The 16,949-nt window shown below is 34.3% G+C and overlaps 1 long non-coding RNA gene and 1 pseudogene across 1 annotated transcript; one reads left to right on the top strand and one right to left on the bottom strand.

Moving 5' to 3' along the window:
- Positions 1-11,171: 11,171 nt before the first annotated feature.
- On the bottom strand, positions 11,172-13,126 carry LOC107889978 (phenylalanine N-monooxygenase CYP79D16-like; annotated as a pseudogene).
- A 2,390-nt stretch (positions 13,127-15,516) lies between these two features.
- On the top strand, positions 15,517-15,987 carry LOC121231817 (uncharacterized). Its single transcript, XR_005929876.1, has 2 exons — positions 15,517-15,625; positions 15,708-15,987. It is a non-coding gene; the product is annotated as an uncharacterized lncRNA (long non-coding RNA).
- Positions 15,988-16,949: the final 962 nt, after the last annotated feature.

Genomic DNA, 16,949 nt, shown 5'->3' with positions numbered 1-16,949 from the left:
CCTGCTCAAGGCGTCAGCAACTACATTCACTTTTCCCGGATGATAATCAATCACTAGCTCATAATCCTTCAATAATTCAAGCCATCTCTGCTGTCGCAGATTCAACTCCTTTTGATTCATCAAATACTTCAAACTTTTGTGATCAGTAAAAATTCGGCATTTTTCACCATACAAATAATGTCACCAGATCTTCAAGGCAAAGACAATAGCGGCCAATTCCAAATCATGTGTAGGATAGTTCTTCTCATGCGGTTTTAACTATCTCGAGGCATAAGTTACCACTTTAGCCTCTTGCATCAGCACACATCCAAGGCCTGTCAATAATGCGTCACTATAAATTACGAACTCCTTCCCTTGCTCGGGCTGTACTAAAATTGGTGCTTCAGTCAATCGTGCTTTCAGCTTTTCAAAACTCTACTGACATTTATCTGTCCATTCAAACTTAACATTCTTTTGCAGCAACTTAGTCATAGGAGAGGCAATCATCGAAAATCCCTCGACAAAATGTCTATAATACCCAGCCAAGCCTAAAAAGCTTCTAACCTCGGATACATTCTTTGGCAGTTTCCAATCAACGATCACAGAAATCTTGCTCGGATCCACCCGAATACCATCACCTGAGACTATATGTCCCAAAAATCTGACTTCACGAAGCCGGAACTTACTTTTACTAAACTTAGCAAATAGTTTCTTTTCTCTCAAGATCTTCAATATGGTTCTCAAGTGTTCGGCGTGCTCAGACTCATCCCTAGAATAAATTAGAATGTCATCTATCAACACTACTACAAACTTATCTAAATATGGCCGAAAGATTCAGTTCATCAAGTCCATAAATATAGCTAGAGCATTTGTTAAGCCAAAAGGCATCACAAGGAACTCATAATGTCCATACCTTGTCCGAAAGGCGGTTTTCGGCACATTCGACTCCTTAACTCTCAACTGGTAGTAACCAGACCTCAAATAGATCTTTGAAAACACTGTTGCCCCCTTTAACTGATCGAATAAATCATCAATCCTCGGCAACGGGTACTTGTTCTTTATAGTCACCTTATTGAGCTGACGGTAATCAATGAAAAGCCTCATTGAGCCATCCTTCTTCTTTACGAACAATACAGGAGCACCCAGGGAGAGAAACTCGGTCTCACAAATCCCTTGTCTGTTAACTCTTGCAACTGAGGCTTCAATTCTTTTAATTCAGTAGGAGCCATTCTATATGGAGCAATCGAGATCGGTGCAGTCCCCGGCAAAAAATCAATGGCAAACTGTATCTCTCTGTTCGGAGGCAATCCAGGCAATTCCTCTGGAAATACATATGAAAATTCACAGACTATCAGTACTGATTCAAGCTTCAATTCAGACAGCTCAGTATTCATTACATAGGCCAGATAAGCTTCACACCCTTTCCTCATGTATTTCTGTGCAGACATTGCGAAATCGCCATAGGCAATTTATTTGATTCATCTGTTTCAACCCACAGAATTTCACCATTTTCACATTTCAACTCTAGTGTTTTTTGTTTACAATCTACCTTGGCATCATACAATGTCAACCAGTCCATTCCCAAAATAACGTCAAACTCATCAAATGGCAACAGCATCAGATTAGCCGGAAAACAGTGACCTTGAATCATTAATGGGCAATTCTTGCAAACCTTATCAACTAGCACATATTGGCCTAAGGGGTTCGACACTTTAATCGTAAACTCAGTAAACTCAACAGGCAACTTCTTATTAGATACTAAATTCATACAAATATAGGAATGAGTAGACCCGGGATCAATCAATGCAATAATAATAGATCATAGAGAGAAAATGTACCAGTAATCACATCGGGAGATGATGCATCCTCTCGGGCACGTATGGCATAAGCTCTAGCAGGTGCTCTAACTTCTGATCTCGCCGCTGAATCTTTCATTACATTTTTACTACTAGCTCCACTTCCAGTATTTCTCGGTGGTCTACCTCTGCTAGCGGTAGTACTCTGTCTAGCACTCTGAAATTTTTCTTCTTTAACTTTCTCCGGACAGTCTCTGATAAAATGCTCGCGAGAACCACACCTGAAACAAGCTCTCTCATTTCCCTAACACTCACCAAAATGTTGCCTGCCACATTGCTGACATCCGGGCTTTCTAGACCACACATTACCCACACTTGCCACTCAAGTAGCTTGAGCTTTAGACCCCAAATATGCCCTACCATGATCTCTGTGTGAATCCCCAACCGAAACTGTCATTCGAGGGTTTGTCTCTTTGGACCTCTTTGATTGAGATTGAAATGACTTGCTTATAGGCCTCTTTCTGGCATCTCGAGCCTCAATAGCAGCTTTTCTACTTTCTTTATTTAATTCTTCAGCTTTAAGAGCTCAATCAACCAATACTACAAATTCTTTCAGCTCCAGAATTCCCACAAGCACTTTAATGTCCTCATTAAGTCCATCCTCAAATCTTTTACACATAATAGCCTCGGTGGACACACATTCCTGGGCATACTTGCTGAGTCTTACAAATTCGCGTTCATACTCTGCCACAGACATCTTGCCTTGCTTCAATTCAAGGAACTCCTTCCGTTTTTGATCAATAAATTGCTGACTTATGTATTTCTTTCTGAATTCTTCCTAGAAGAAATCCCAAGTAACCCTTTCTTTTGGCACTACTGCTACCAAAGTCTTCCACCAATGGTAAGCCGAATCTCTAAAAAGTGATACGACACACTTTAAGCACTCCTCGGGTGTACATGAGAGCTCATCAAATACACGGGTAGAATTTTCAAGCCAGAACTCGACTTTCTCGGGATCATCATCGATCTTTGCTCTAAACTCTTTGGCCCCTTATTTTTGAAACTTGTCAACCGGAGGCTTGTTCATTCTTACCAAATCTATGCCTTGAGCAGCTACAGGAACCGTCTGAGGTATGGGAGGAGGTAGAGGAGGTTGAGCATTTGGGTTTGCTCGAATAAACTCAGTATACAAATTGTTCATCATTTGGAGAAAGGCATCCCGAGCCTCATCTCCCTGTCTCAATGTCTCAGGTCTACTTTCTACAGGCGCGATCCCTTGCGAGGGAGCCGGCGCATTACTAACAGCATCATCAGCCGCAGTTCCATCAGGATCCAATACTATATTAAAACAAAACATAGTTTAGAATAATCAGGAGGCACCACACTATTTATGGCATGTATAGCTAGACTTTTACACACACTATATTAGTTTGAGAATCGACTAAACCTGGCTCTGATACCACTAAATGTAACGCCCCTTACCAGTGTTCAACACTAAAACAGGGTACGAGGTATTACCAGAACATAACACATACCATTAAACAAAACCGAGATAGAAATATGTCATCCAATTTGATAGTGATCGCTATAACATATGTCTTGAACAATATTAGCCAACTTCAATGGCTTGTACAAAATAATTGGTCAAATACTGTAACCAATATTTTAAACCTAGACAATTATGACACGTAACAAAATAATTAAGCCTACTATACATGTCATAATTCAAAATGTTTAGTTCAAATACCCTAAAGTATTGATAGTGCGGGCAGATCTTCACGATCCTTAACTCCTGAGCAAGCTGGAGGACACTATAAGACAAAAGAGAGAAAAGAAAGTAAGCTTATAGCTTAGTAAGTAAGTATGTAAATAATAATTAAAGAATCTAATATGTTTACACAACAACTCAAGTATATCTACTTTAATTTCACTATTCACTCCACTTTGATTAAGTTGTCTCTCCTGCGTCATGTTCACTAATTAAATCATAACTCGAGTTAAAAAAACTCAAAATTAAAATCCGTAAAATTTTCCTAAAACTATACTCAAATTACTTCGTAATAATTTTTTTCTGGAATTTTTGGTCCATCCAATTAGTACAGTTTATTAGTTAAAGTTTCCCCTATTATACAGCTCAACTGATCTGACCTCTGTTCACTACGAATTGATTTTCTCCCAGTAAAAAAGTAAAATAGCCATGAAGTTTGTTTCATTTAAAACTAGACTCAATAAGGAATCTATGCACGTAAATTATATTTCTTAATTATTTTTTTACAATTTTTAATTATTTTTCAAATTCAGAACAGGGGATCACGTAGTCATTCTGAACCAGTCTCATAGAAACTTAAATATCTCAGAATATAGAATTCCTTTTCTTGATATGTTTCTTTTAAATGAAAATAGACTCACTAAGCTTTAATTTCATTTCTCATTTGGCCTCTAATTAAATTCCTACTATTTTTGGTGATTTTTAAAATTTATGTCACTGCGACTGTCCAAAAACAGTACTATTACAAATTCACTCTTTCACACTTTCTTTGTATTAACCTCATTTTAACATACATATCACAATTCATTTTCACCACATTTCATACATCACAAGTATAGGTCCATGATTAAAATATCACCATAAAATCATCCCGTTGAACACTTCGGATCAATTCTCGATACTTGGTGGTTTCAACACACAACTCCACCCATCATATTTCATATAATTAGGCTCTCTTGTACACATGGTGAACACTTAGTACCACCCATGTGACCTAGCCAATTTTTCTCGTAGCTCTCTTGTCTACATGGTGTCCTTCACTTGGAATCACACATGCGACCTAGCTACATTTATCTCTCCCGTAGCTCTCTTATCTACATGGGATACATCCTGTATCACACATGTGACCTAGCTACTACATAGTATCTCATAGCTCTCTTGTACACATGATGTGCACTCAGCACCATACATGTGACCTAGCTACGTTCCATCTATATTATTCAATCTTTCCGAATGTTCAATCGGGATTTCTCTCTCTATTACTTATTTTCATTCTTCCAATAGTCGATTTATGCTTCAAAATCAGCTAAAATATATATAATAGGATGAAATATAAGAATTTAAATGAAGTTAATGTATTATTTACATACAAACTTACCTCGGTGCAAAATATGGAAATTTTGCAATTTAGTCCAAAATCTTTTCCTTCCCCCGTTCGAGGTCAATTCCACGCCTTTCTTGATCTATAACAACACATTTAACTCATTTAACACTCATACTATTTATTTCAATCCAAAAATCATATTATGGAAAAATTACATTTTTGCCCTTAACTTTTACAAAATTATGATTTTACCCCTAGGCTCGGAAATTTAATTTCATCCCTTAATCTTATGTTTTATGACATGCTAATCAATTTTCTCTTCTATGACAACATCAAATTCTCACTCTAACACATAGTTATGAACAATAGGTATTTTTACCGATTATGCTGTTTTGCTCGTTTTCGCTAAAAATCGCTTAGAAAATATCATTCTCCTAACTTCAAACATTCATATTCTACCATCAAACACCAAAATACATGCATATCATTCATGGGTAAATTTTTAAACATAAACCCTAACTCGAAATAATAGTAGAAATAGGTAGACCAAGCTACGAGGATTTCAAAAATGTAAAGAACATTAAAACCGGGGCTTGAATGCACTTGCTATTGAGCTTGAAAGCTTGGAAAAAACCCTAGCTATGTAGAACATGCAAGTTTCGGCCAAGCTTAATGAAGATGAACACATTTTTATGTTATTTTTCCCATTTTATTTCATTTAATATGCAAATGACCAAAATGCCCTTACTACTAAACTTTCTAAAAATTCCATCCATGTCCCAATTTTTTTCCATATAAAGTATAATGGTCTAATTTCCATTTAAGGACCTCCACTTAGAACCCCCATTTCAATCAAGTACTTTATGAACTAGAACACACATTTTTCACCTATTTCAATTTAGTCCAAAACGTCAAATTAAACACCCAATCGATAAAATTTCGCAACGAAATTTTCCCACAATTATGCAATCATAATATAAAAACTAAAACTTAATCAATTTTTTTTTTCAACCTCAGATTCGTGGTTTCAAAACTACTGTTCTGTTTTGGCCCTTAATCGGGCTGCTACAACTTGACTCGTTTTGTATAAGGCCATGGAAAATGGCTAATATTGAAAGTTATTATATGAATACAAGATATTATTTCATGAATGTGAAATTTTTGGCATGGTTGAGAATATATATGAAATGTATATGGACCTTAGTTATGGTTGTTTGGTTGAGGAATCATATTAAGTTAGACTTTGATATGTTGGTTGGTGTTAGATTATGTTTCAGGGTGGCAAAAGGCTTGGTAGATAGCCTTATATTGTCCACACGAGTAGACACACGCACACGACCAGCCCCATGGGCTTGTTGTCCGATCGTATGTCCCCTGCACGTAAAAATTGCAAGTCAGTATGCATGGTAGTAAACACATGGGCAGAGACACAACCGTGTGTCTCAGCCGTGTGGAGGATACGGCCTCTGGCCATGGGCGTGTGCCTTGTTCGTGTGCCCCTAATTGGATGCTGACGTCAGAAATAGAATGTCAAGGTTCTTAGACACGGGCTAAGACATGGACGTGTCTTGGCCGTGTGAGGGACACGGGTCATGGACACGGGCATGTGTCAGGCCTTATGAAAACTCCTGTAGGTTTGAATTTAGAATTTAATTTACACAAGCTCGGGACACGGGCATGTCCCATCATGCTTAGGCCGTGTGAATCACACGGGCCTTTAGCACGGCCATGGCATAATGGCTACACGGGCGTGTTGCCCTTACACACGAGCGTGTGCCCTGTTTCTAAGGTCATTTTTCTAGAGTTTGTTAAAGGACTCGAGTTGGTCCCGAATGGGTTTCAAGGGATGTTTGGCATCTCGTAAGCACATGTTAATCAAGTTTAGACATGTTTCGAAAAATTTTTAAATTTAAGCAAGTTTTAGTGACTCAAAAATATGGTATATTTGTGTTCAAGTTTAGTAATGCCTCATATTCTATCCTATCGTAGGGCACGGTTGTGAGGTGTTACATAACATCCGCAATCACAGCTGTCAATCCTCAATACTCTACCTTAGTTGTAGATCGAGACACAACCTGTTGCTTCTTAGAGCACCAAGATACAAGATTATCACCAAAATAGATACAATACCCCATAGTTGATCGTCAATCATCAAAATCTAATCCCCAATTAGCATCAGCATATCCAACTAATGACAATCTCTCGGACGAATTTACAAACAAGCCATAATCAATCGTACCATATAAATAGCGTAAATTTCATTTGAGTGCCACAAAAAGGGAAGAACTAACCATAGGTGTAGGTACAGTCTTAGCAAGAACCATATGACAATGATCAATTATGTCAAGTATGTACTTACGTTGACATAGGTGAAGAATTCTATTAGCTAGGTGAGTGACCTCAACACCCAAAAAATAATGAAGATGCCCCATGTCTTTAAGTGAAAATTCAGAGTGAAGTTGTTCAACAAACACATCAATCTCTTGAGTTGAGTTCCCTATAATGATGATATCATCAATATATACTAACACATACATACGAGCCATATTAGTAACAAGTATAAACAAGGAAGCATCAGATTTCGACCCCACAAAACCTACAGAAAGAAGATAGGATTTTAACTTATCAAACGATGCTTTTGGAGCTTTTCGTAGCCCATACAATGCCTTCATCAATCTATAAACAAGAGGTTGCCCATTGGCATCATGTTGAACATATCCGGGGGGTTGTTGTGTAACAGCTCGTTTTTAGTAAAATCAGAACAGTGGTTTCGGGAGCACAAATTCAATGTTGAAATAATTATTCTATTAATATTTTAATGTCTACAGCATATTAGTGGTGTTGTATAAAAATTTCGTTAAGAAATTAATAAAAAGGACAAAATTGCATAAGGTGCAAATTTGAGTTCTATAAGTAAAAAGTGTTAAATTGCTATGAAATTGGAATATGAGTCACCTTAAATGGTAATTAGACCATTAATATAATTAGTGGGCAAAGATGGACATCTTTTTAATGGTTTTAAAGGTTTTTACTTAAGGTTAATTTGGTAAATTAATAAAATATCATAAAATAAAACAAGTGAAAAAAAGATATCATCTTTTTTCTTTTAATTTGGTAAATTAATCAAATATCATAAAATAAAATAAGTGAAAGAAAGATATCATCTTTTTTTCTTTCTTCTTCAACCGAAATTAGCACCTAAAGAAGCCATTAAAGACCTTTCAAGGTTCAGCCATAGTCCTTCTATGCATGTAAGTGTATTTTTGCTCCGTTTTTAATGATTTTTATGTTTTTGGGGTCGTTGTAGCTTAATCTAGCTAGCTTGGGGACTAATTTGTAAAATTTTTAAAAGTATAGGGTTTTACCATGAATTTATATTAGTTGTTTTTATATTTGATGGATGAAAATGAATGTTTGATGATAGTTGAATAAATTTTGTAAAGGGAATTTTAATGAATTTGTCAATTAGGAATTAAATTGAAAATTAGAAAATTATTCATGATGAAATTGTGAAATAAATGAAATGTAGGGCTAGTGAGGAGCCTAACTAAGATTCGGTTATAGTGGGTTGGTACCAAATTGCATGAATTTCATTTTATAAGCTTAATGACTAAATTGTAATGAATTCAACTTTATATGGGCAAAAGCATAAATTTTCCAAAATATGATTTTTTTCGATTTAATTGAATAGAATGAAATTTGAATGAATTAGATTTAATTATTTAGATCAAGAAAAGCAACGTACGGAATTAGATCGGGGAAAAAAAGTGTTGGATTAGTCAATCGTATTTCTTCAGTTATGATCGAGGTAAGTTCCTACATTTAATTAAAGTTGTATTATGCTCGATTTACATGCTTTTATGTTATTGTGGTATTACGTCTCTACGAAAAAATCCAACGAAGTTTCAGCGACTTTTGGATCCTGTTTGAACCTTAGGAATATATAGGATAAAAATGACATGTCATTAGGGGTTATCGTATTTCAGGTGCTGGTCTTGTACGTCCTACTGGTGGCTGAGTTTTCGGCATGTGTTACAGTTACTTAACAGCTTGTGTGAGCAGCATTGCGTAACTACGTCCTGATTGACCGCTTGTGTGAGCAAACACACTTATGGCTCGAGAAAGAGCATTTATATGGGATAAGAGAAAGTAATGGTTTCGACCATATGTTAGCACATAGTGTGCGAGATTCCCTCGTATCTGATATTATTCTAGTGGTTCAATAGGTGTACAAAAGGGAAAGATCGACAGATATTTCGATAAGTAATGCTATGAAAGTATGAAATAGGTATGAAATGATGATACTTTAAATATGCTTAGCCATATTCATAAAAGTATGAATGCTTATAAGTTATGTGCATAAAAGCTATTATGTTTTGCAATGAGTTGCTGAGTTATGTGGTTATCTAACTTGAAAGGTTGTTGTTGCTTAGGCTTCTACCAAGCTATGTTGGATTATCTCATAAATTGCTTTTAAGCTTATGTATATTGAAATGGTAAGCTTTGTTTATGAATTATGAACTTACTAAGCATTAAATGCTTACTTCGTGTTATTTCTCTTATGTTTCTTTTAGATAATCGGAAGCTCATTAGGTTTGGAAGCTTGTTGGAGATCCATCACACTATCCATCAGCTATATCAATAGATTTTGATGATTTTGAGTCATGGTTATAATGGCATGTATAGGTGTCTTTGTTTGATGAAATTAGTCGTTATGTGTGGCTTGTATATATGTTATTTTGGTTAATGATATAGTTGATATGATATCTTATGTTTATATGGTATTTAAAGTGGTTGTCATTTTGGCATCTAAGTGCTTAGTGATTGTAGTTGAATGAATGAACATTAAGGTATGCTATGAGATGTTGTTTGGTATGATATAATAGTGCCTTTAAGTGTTTGGCATTTGGTATAGTTATTAAAATTAATGGTATATGTGGAAATGGTCATAATGGTATTTGTTGTGCATGTAATTGGTATATGAACATTATGGCAAATATGGAATTGAAGTTGTTCAATTGGTGGTTTGAATTATGAATGAATTTGGTAAGTGTTTAGTCAAGTTTGATTGTTGAATTTGAGGTGTCATTTTGGCATATTGGTTGAATGGTTAGTTTCTATGATGTTCTAGCTTGTATATGTATATTTTAAGTGCCATTTGAATGCATGAAAATAGGTACATTTGGTTTGTTCAAGTGGCTAGTTTTTGGTGAGAAAATGACTTGAAAATGGCCTATTTTTCATCCACACGGGTGTGTCTCTCAACCGTGTAGGACACACGGCCTGGCACACGGGTGTGTGAGGCCATTTCGAGGGATACATGGCCCGACACACGGGCATGTGGCTTGGCTATATGACCCAAGTCAGAGAGTTACACAAGCATGGACACGGGCTGGGACACGATCGTGTGTCCCTACTTCGAATGTCCACACGGCCTGAGACACAGGTGTGTCTCTCAGCCATGTGACCCATGCAGTTTCAAAAATTTCATCTTTTCTTGAAAAATCCTAAATGTTTTTTATTTAGTCCCAATCGTTTCTAATGTCTTTTTAGGGCCTTGAGGGCTCGTAAAAGGGACTATTTACATGAGTTTGAATAGCATTTCTATGTTTCATGTTGTGTTTTATATATGGTGAATAAATGTTCGTTGTATGATATTATCTTCCGGTAATGCTTCGTAGCCTAATCTGGCAACGGATACGGGCTAGGGTGTTACATGTATTGATATCAGAGCTACGGTTTAGCCAATTCTCGAACTGAACGTAGCGTATGTGAGTCTAAAAATACATGTCATTATATAACTTGTGATAGTGTGATAACTACACCTATAAATACAATAAACATATAAATTAGGCATATTATCAAGTAAACTGCACCTTATGTCACTAAACTATTAGTAGGTTTATATTTTTGTTACTCAACTTTAAAAAGTTAAAAAATGGTCATTGAACTATTTGAAAGTTTCATTTAAATCACATAACTATTTGGAAGTTTTTATTTAACTCACTTGATTTTTTTTTTTTAAAAAGTGTTACTAGCAATCTCCCGTCGGTGATTCAATAATTAGTACAATAAATCAATACACATAGATGAGAAGAAGAATATACCTTAAATTCATGTCGCTCTATGATCAATTTTAAAAATTAGAAAAGAAAGTTATTTAATTTTAATCATAAAAAAATAATTTTAACTGCCCAATAATTTAAGATTTACAAACAGTTCAATGAATATTTAATTTTCCGTGAGAATTTTTATTAATGAGAAAACCATACATAGGAAGGTACGTAAATGAGTATACCCCATATAAACACCGAAATAAGCGACAACAGGAAATACATATTATGCATAAAAACAATTTCATTAGAACCAAGCCACAAACAGGTCTCCCTTGTCAACCCCCATCTTCGTCACGGAATTAATCACTGTATTTCACTTTCAGTTGAAAAAGAGTAGACATGGGGTGGTAATCGTGGCTTTGCAACAGCAAGCAGTGGTTGAGCCAGAAAGGGAACTCCCCTTCCTGGACAAAGATCAATGGTTCCCTGGTTAGTCGGGATGCTCCAATCGAATCCTTGCAATAGCCTCGCAAACATCATGGTAGTCATCGAGCTTCCAAGCAGCATTCCCGGGCACCCTCTCCTTCCTCTACCGAATGTAAACAACCGTAAATCTGGCTCTTCAAGCACCACTTCTTCGCCTTTATTACAATCCTGGAGGTGACGTTCTGGCTTGAACTCGCCTGGCTCGTTCCAAACTTTAGGGTTTCGACCAAGCCCAACCCGACTAACTATCACATGGCTACCCTTAGGGATGAAGTAGTCGCCCACTGTTGTATCAGTCACGGACACGTGAGGAGGGCTAAATGGTGCAATGGGATGGAGTCTAAAGGCTTCTCTGGCGCATGCCTTAATATAGTTAAGTTGTGGGAAATCAGATTCTTGTACTAACCTACCTTTTCCAACCACATTATCTAATTCGTCTCTGGCTTTCTGTAGGGTCTCTGGTTTATTTAACATCTCCGCAAGTGCCCATTCTAAGTTATTTGATGGATTATCCACTGCTGCAATCATAATTTCCTGAAAATTAAGTTGAAAAAAATATATTATCAATATATAGGGGTGATTTTCTATGATAACACGTGTATGTTATATCATATTTATGTTATTTTCATGTCTTAGTAATCCATTTTTAATAAAGTTTAAATCCATTTTTAATAAAGTTTAACATGTTGTTGGCTTATATTTTGTTCAAAACAATTAGAGAGAAGGAAAGACGTACATTAACTTGAGCTTTGATCTCGTCCGCTGACAGTAGTGGGATACCATTGTCATCAGTCAAAGAAACCAAAACATCAAGCAAGTCTTGAGGTTCATGTTTCTTGCCATCTCTCCATTGTTGAATCCTGTCTTCAATAATGGGATTGTTATATTTCTCTAGAACACTAGTTGCGTCCTCCACGATTTTCTCATGTCCCTCCAGGTCAAGGCCTCTCAGAAATGGAAAGTAATCGGATATACAAAAGGAATAAAGATGAATGACTATAGCGAAAATGGCGTCGACGTATTCTTCTTCCTCAAAACCAGGTCCACCATCTGCTTTCCCTTCTCCCAAGTATCTTCTATTAAAGATCAACTTCCTCGTCACATTGCAACAATAGTGTTGGGCAACCAGTCTTATGTCTACAAGGCCGCCTTCATCACCATTTTTGCATTGGTTAAGTAAGTAACTCACGAGGTTATCAGCTTCTTCAAACTCTTTTCTCGTGAAGCCATCGATGTCTGTCCTTTGAAAGCATCTCGCTGACCATAACTCTCTTCATTTTTCTCCACTGATCTCCTAAGGGTGAAAAAATAGCGGTTAAGTGCCCTTTTGAGAGGACATCAGTGGCCATGGTAAGGGGTCTTGAAGCAAAACTAGCATCCTGTTTTCTCAAGAATTGGAGACTGATTTCAGTACAACTGACGGGAATCACATGAACGTTTCCGAGACGAATACAAGCAATTTCGGTGTTCATTTCTTTCATGAAACTGTGTATCCAATGAGACACCGAAGTTTTGTTCTTGTTTATGATGAATTCAGGGAGGTTTCCCACAATAGGCCAAGGTTTAGGGCCTGGCGGAAGAGAGGGCTGCTTAGGCTTTTGGGCATTGCGCTGCCACTGAAGGTTAAAGAGGTAACACAAAGCAAAAGTGATGAAAACAAGTAAGGTGGAGAAGCTTAGCATTGTTTTAAAAGGAGCGATGAACATAGAGTAACAGATTTCCATGGCAATTTGAAAATGAAGACCAAGGAACATACCCATATTAGATTTCCCTGGCAATATATATATACATACATATACATATATCCAATTTCATTTTTTTAATTTTACTTAATTTTAACTCTTTGTTTAACTTTTATTTTTTTAGTACTTAAATTTACTCTCTTTTTTATTTGATAGGTATTTTGAACTTGGATTTTCTTGTATGAAATTTAATTTTTGGATGCCACTTAAGACTATTTTTACATGTCATTTGATGAGTAAGAAATTAAAAATAAATTCAAAATTTTTGTTTTCTCCTTCAACCATTCTTATCTCTAGACAACGAAAATGGAGAAAAGAGATTTAAACCTTGTTTTTAATAATATTAAATGAAAAGAAAGTTTCATCCATGTATCCTTTAGTTACAATCTTTTTTATTATAATGAAATTTTGATAGAATTTATTTTTAAATTTGTAATCAAAATTGAGAAAGAAACAGAATCTCATTTCATAATTTACTTATATTGAAGCTAAATCTCAAAATTTTGAAATCCCTAATCCCTAATTTATGTAAATTGTTAAGTCTAAAATCCCTAGTTATTTCCTAAACCTAAGCCTCAAATCAAACCCCTATTAACCCTAAACCAAATCCTTAATTTTCGTAATTTACCTAATATCCCGAACTTCCATTCTCCAATCCTTTATATCAAAGGGGAAATCAAAGTAAGGAGAATCATTTTGAAATGGAATAGGACAATGATAAGTGAAGATGAAGTGAAAGTAGAACATTTTATTTGAACGAAAGATCAAATAAATTTGATGATTCTCTAGAGTGCTCGCAAGGCCCGTAACCTTGAGGTCATGAGTTCAAATCCCGATACCGCAACGTTACATTTTTTTATAAAAAAATTAGACTTGACCCTATTAACTAGTCATTTTTTGTCTTTTAGGGGGTGTATTATATTCCAATTCCTCTCAATTATAATGAATCTTTTATCCTTGTATCTTATATACATTGCCCTGGGCAAATAGCAGGAATCAAACCCGCATCTTCTCCTTGGCAAGGAGAAATTTTACCATTCGACTATATCCGCATTTTTGTTCTTGATTCTTGATACGAAAGAATATCTAGTCAAAGCTAGGACAGATACTTTCTTGAGTTCAAAGCGATTTTATCAAATTCTACTACTAAACTAATTAACAGTCGAAACATAATTTTTTGGACAACTTTTTATTATTGTTTTAGTCAACAATGACATGTAAAAATAATCTTACATGGCATTATATAATTGGATAGGATCATTATTCATGTGGTGGGAAAAGTCTACCTAATAATTTATCTAAATTTTAGGTTATACATAATCTAGAATCAAAGTAGAAAATAAAAAAATTGATATTAAACCTAGAAGAAACCAAGAGAAGAAATCATATTTTACTTTTCGGAATTAGATACACTTTCACAAAAAAAAAATAGAACAAATGAATCAGAAATTGACAGTTAAGTGAAATATTAGATGCAAACAAAATATGATATTTACAGATAATAATTGTTAATTTGTATGAAGCAATAATTAAAATTTTTATTAATATTATATAAAAGAAGATAATTATTATATAAACAACCATTTATCGTGGGTTTAAATTGTGTGAACTCTTTACTCTATTTTTAATATTATATAAAAGAAGATAATTATTTATAAAAGTGTATAGGAAGAACACTGGCACAATATAATTGCAAGCATAGTACCCGTAATGTATGAAATTCAGCAGTCTTTTTATTTTATTTTTGTCTATAAAAATTATTTTTATTAAGTTGAAATTTGATACGTTTACCACCGTATACAAAAGACATATGATTTATATTTAATTTACTGCAAATATATGTTTCTACAATTAAAAAATTGATTAATTGATTTTATTTGTGAGAAATTTTATTAGGTGTTAATGTTTTGAATAAAATGTCACTATATTGTATGGTTAACTGAAAGTACGTTATATATAAACTTTTGAACAAATATATAAAACATATACTAATTTTAGATTAATGTAAAAATAGTCTAACTCAAAATGTATATATATATATAAAAGAGAAAAAAAATATTTTCAATAATTTAATTTTTTTAAACATGTTTGACAACACATGCTAAAAAGTATTGGATATAATTTTTTTACGAAAAATGATAGAAAATGATAATAGATTCACTTACTTAACAAAGAATTAATTCATTTATTTTTTTTATTTCTTTTAAGACTATATTTTTCTTTATCAAATAATTTAAATATGCTCAATAAGTAAGTTTAAGTAATATACCAAACATATTTTATAACTTAAATTCAATACTCTTTTTTTTTTCTTTCATTACTTAAGGCTTCCTTTGGTTCACCGTTTAAAGCCAGTAAGGTGCAATTGGACTCCCAACCTCACTGGGAAGCTGTTTGGTTGAGTGTTTCAGTGCAACCAAAATCAATTCTCACCACACTGCTATCCCAAAAATCAACTGGAGCTTTCAGCAGCAGTAAGCTCACTGGTTGAACTTCCATTTATTATTTTACCATTTTATCCTTAAAGTTTCTTTATCAATGTGTTATTTTTTTCAGATTTGGCGGCCAAATTCTGCTCTCCATGTTGGAGTTTCAACACACTTTAACCGGGTAAAGTAAGAATTTCAAACAGAGCACCAGCAGCAACGTATTATACCCGGGTAAAATATAAAGGAAAAATGCTTGAAGTTCAAGCTTTTAGCTACTGTCAAGAATGGAGAACAGAACTTAGAATTTTTAGAAGGCAAAGGAAGAATGGAGCATATGGAAGAAAATCTGATGATTTCATTCGTTTTAAACATTGGTTATATAATAAAAAATTAAAAATTAAAAATTATTATCATTTTATCTAATAAATAATTTAAATTGATTATATAATTCATTAAAATATTTATAATAAAATATTAAAAGATACATTTTAATATTTTATTAAATAAATTTATAAATTCACATATTTTAATAATTTTATATAAGTAAAATAATTTAAAAACTTCTATTATATATCAATTCTAATATGATGTCCTTAATAGTCATTTTTCATTTTCACCTCACCGCTACAGCTGCGTTTGAATCCAAACACACACTCCACCGCTGTTTCTAATCTCACTGCTACAGTATCCAATCTCACCGCTACAGTAACTAATCTCACCGCCACCGCTGTTTTTAACCTCATCGGAGGTAAACACACCGCCCATCCAAACTAAGCCTTAAGCTTTCAATCTATCAAACTGCTAAATCATATTTTTTATTGTAACTTGAAGAATAATTAATTGAGAAATAGGGAACAAATCCACGATAACAGTGTAAAAAATAGGATGTCGATAATGGTATGAAAAAAGAGAAAAAATAAAACACACGAATTTTATGTAGAAACCCTTTTGGAAAAAAAACCACAAGCAGAGAAAAAGAAATTTCACTATGTCGTATTCCAATGATATACAAGAGGAGAGACGACTACGTCTATTTATAGGTTTATAAAATCATATTCTAATCAAAGTCAAATATAAATAATGCAGTAAGGTTAAAACACCTTATTATAATAAACATCAAATACAGGAAGCATACTTCTATATGAATTTCACCTGTATAACATGTACTGTACAAGCAAACAACCAAAATATTAATAAATTATAATATGAGAACATCATAGTTATGTGATATTATATGTAAGCTTTAATTTTCCTTTTTTAGAAAAATAGTCCTCATAATGTTTCCTCCTCGCATTGCTCAAACAATATAGAAAAAGACTGGTTGTTAAATTTATACAGTCTGTGTTAGTTAGAAACAATAAAACAAAAA

Source organism: Gossypium hirsutum, chromosome A07 (assembly GCF_007990345.1).
Source record: "Gossypium hirsutum isolate 1008001.06 chromosome A07, Gossypium_hirsutum_v2.1, whole genome shotgun sequence".
Lineage (NCBI taxonomy): Eukaryota > Viridiplantae > Streptophyta > Magnoliopsida > Malvales > Malvaceae > Gossypium > Gossypium hirsutum.
Note: the sequence above shows the minus strand (reverse complement) of the source record. Positions and strands in the feature narration are given on the sequence as shown.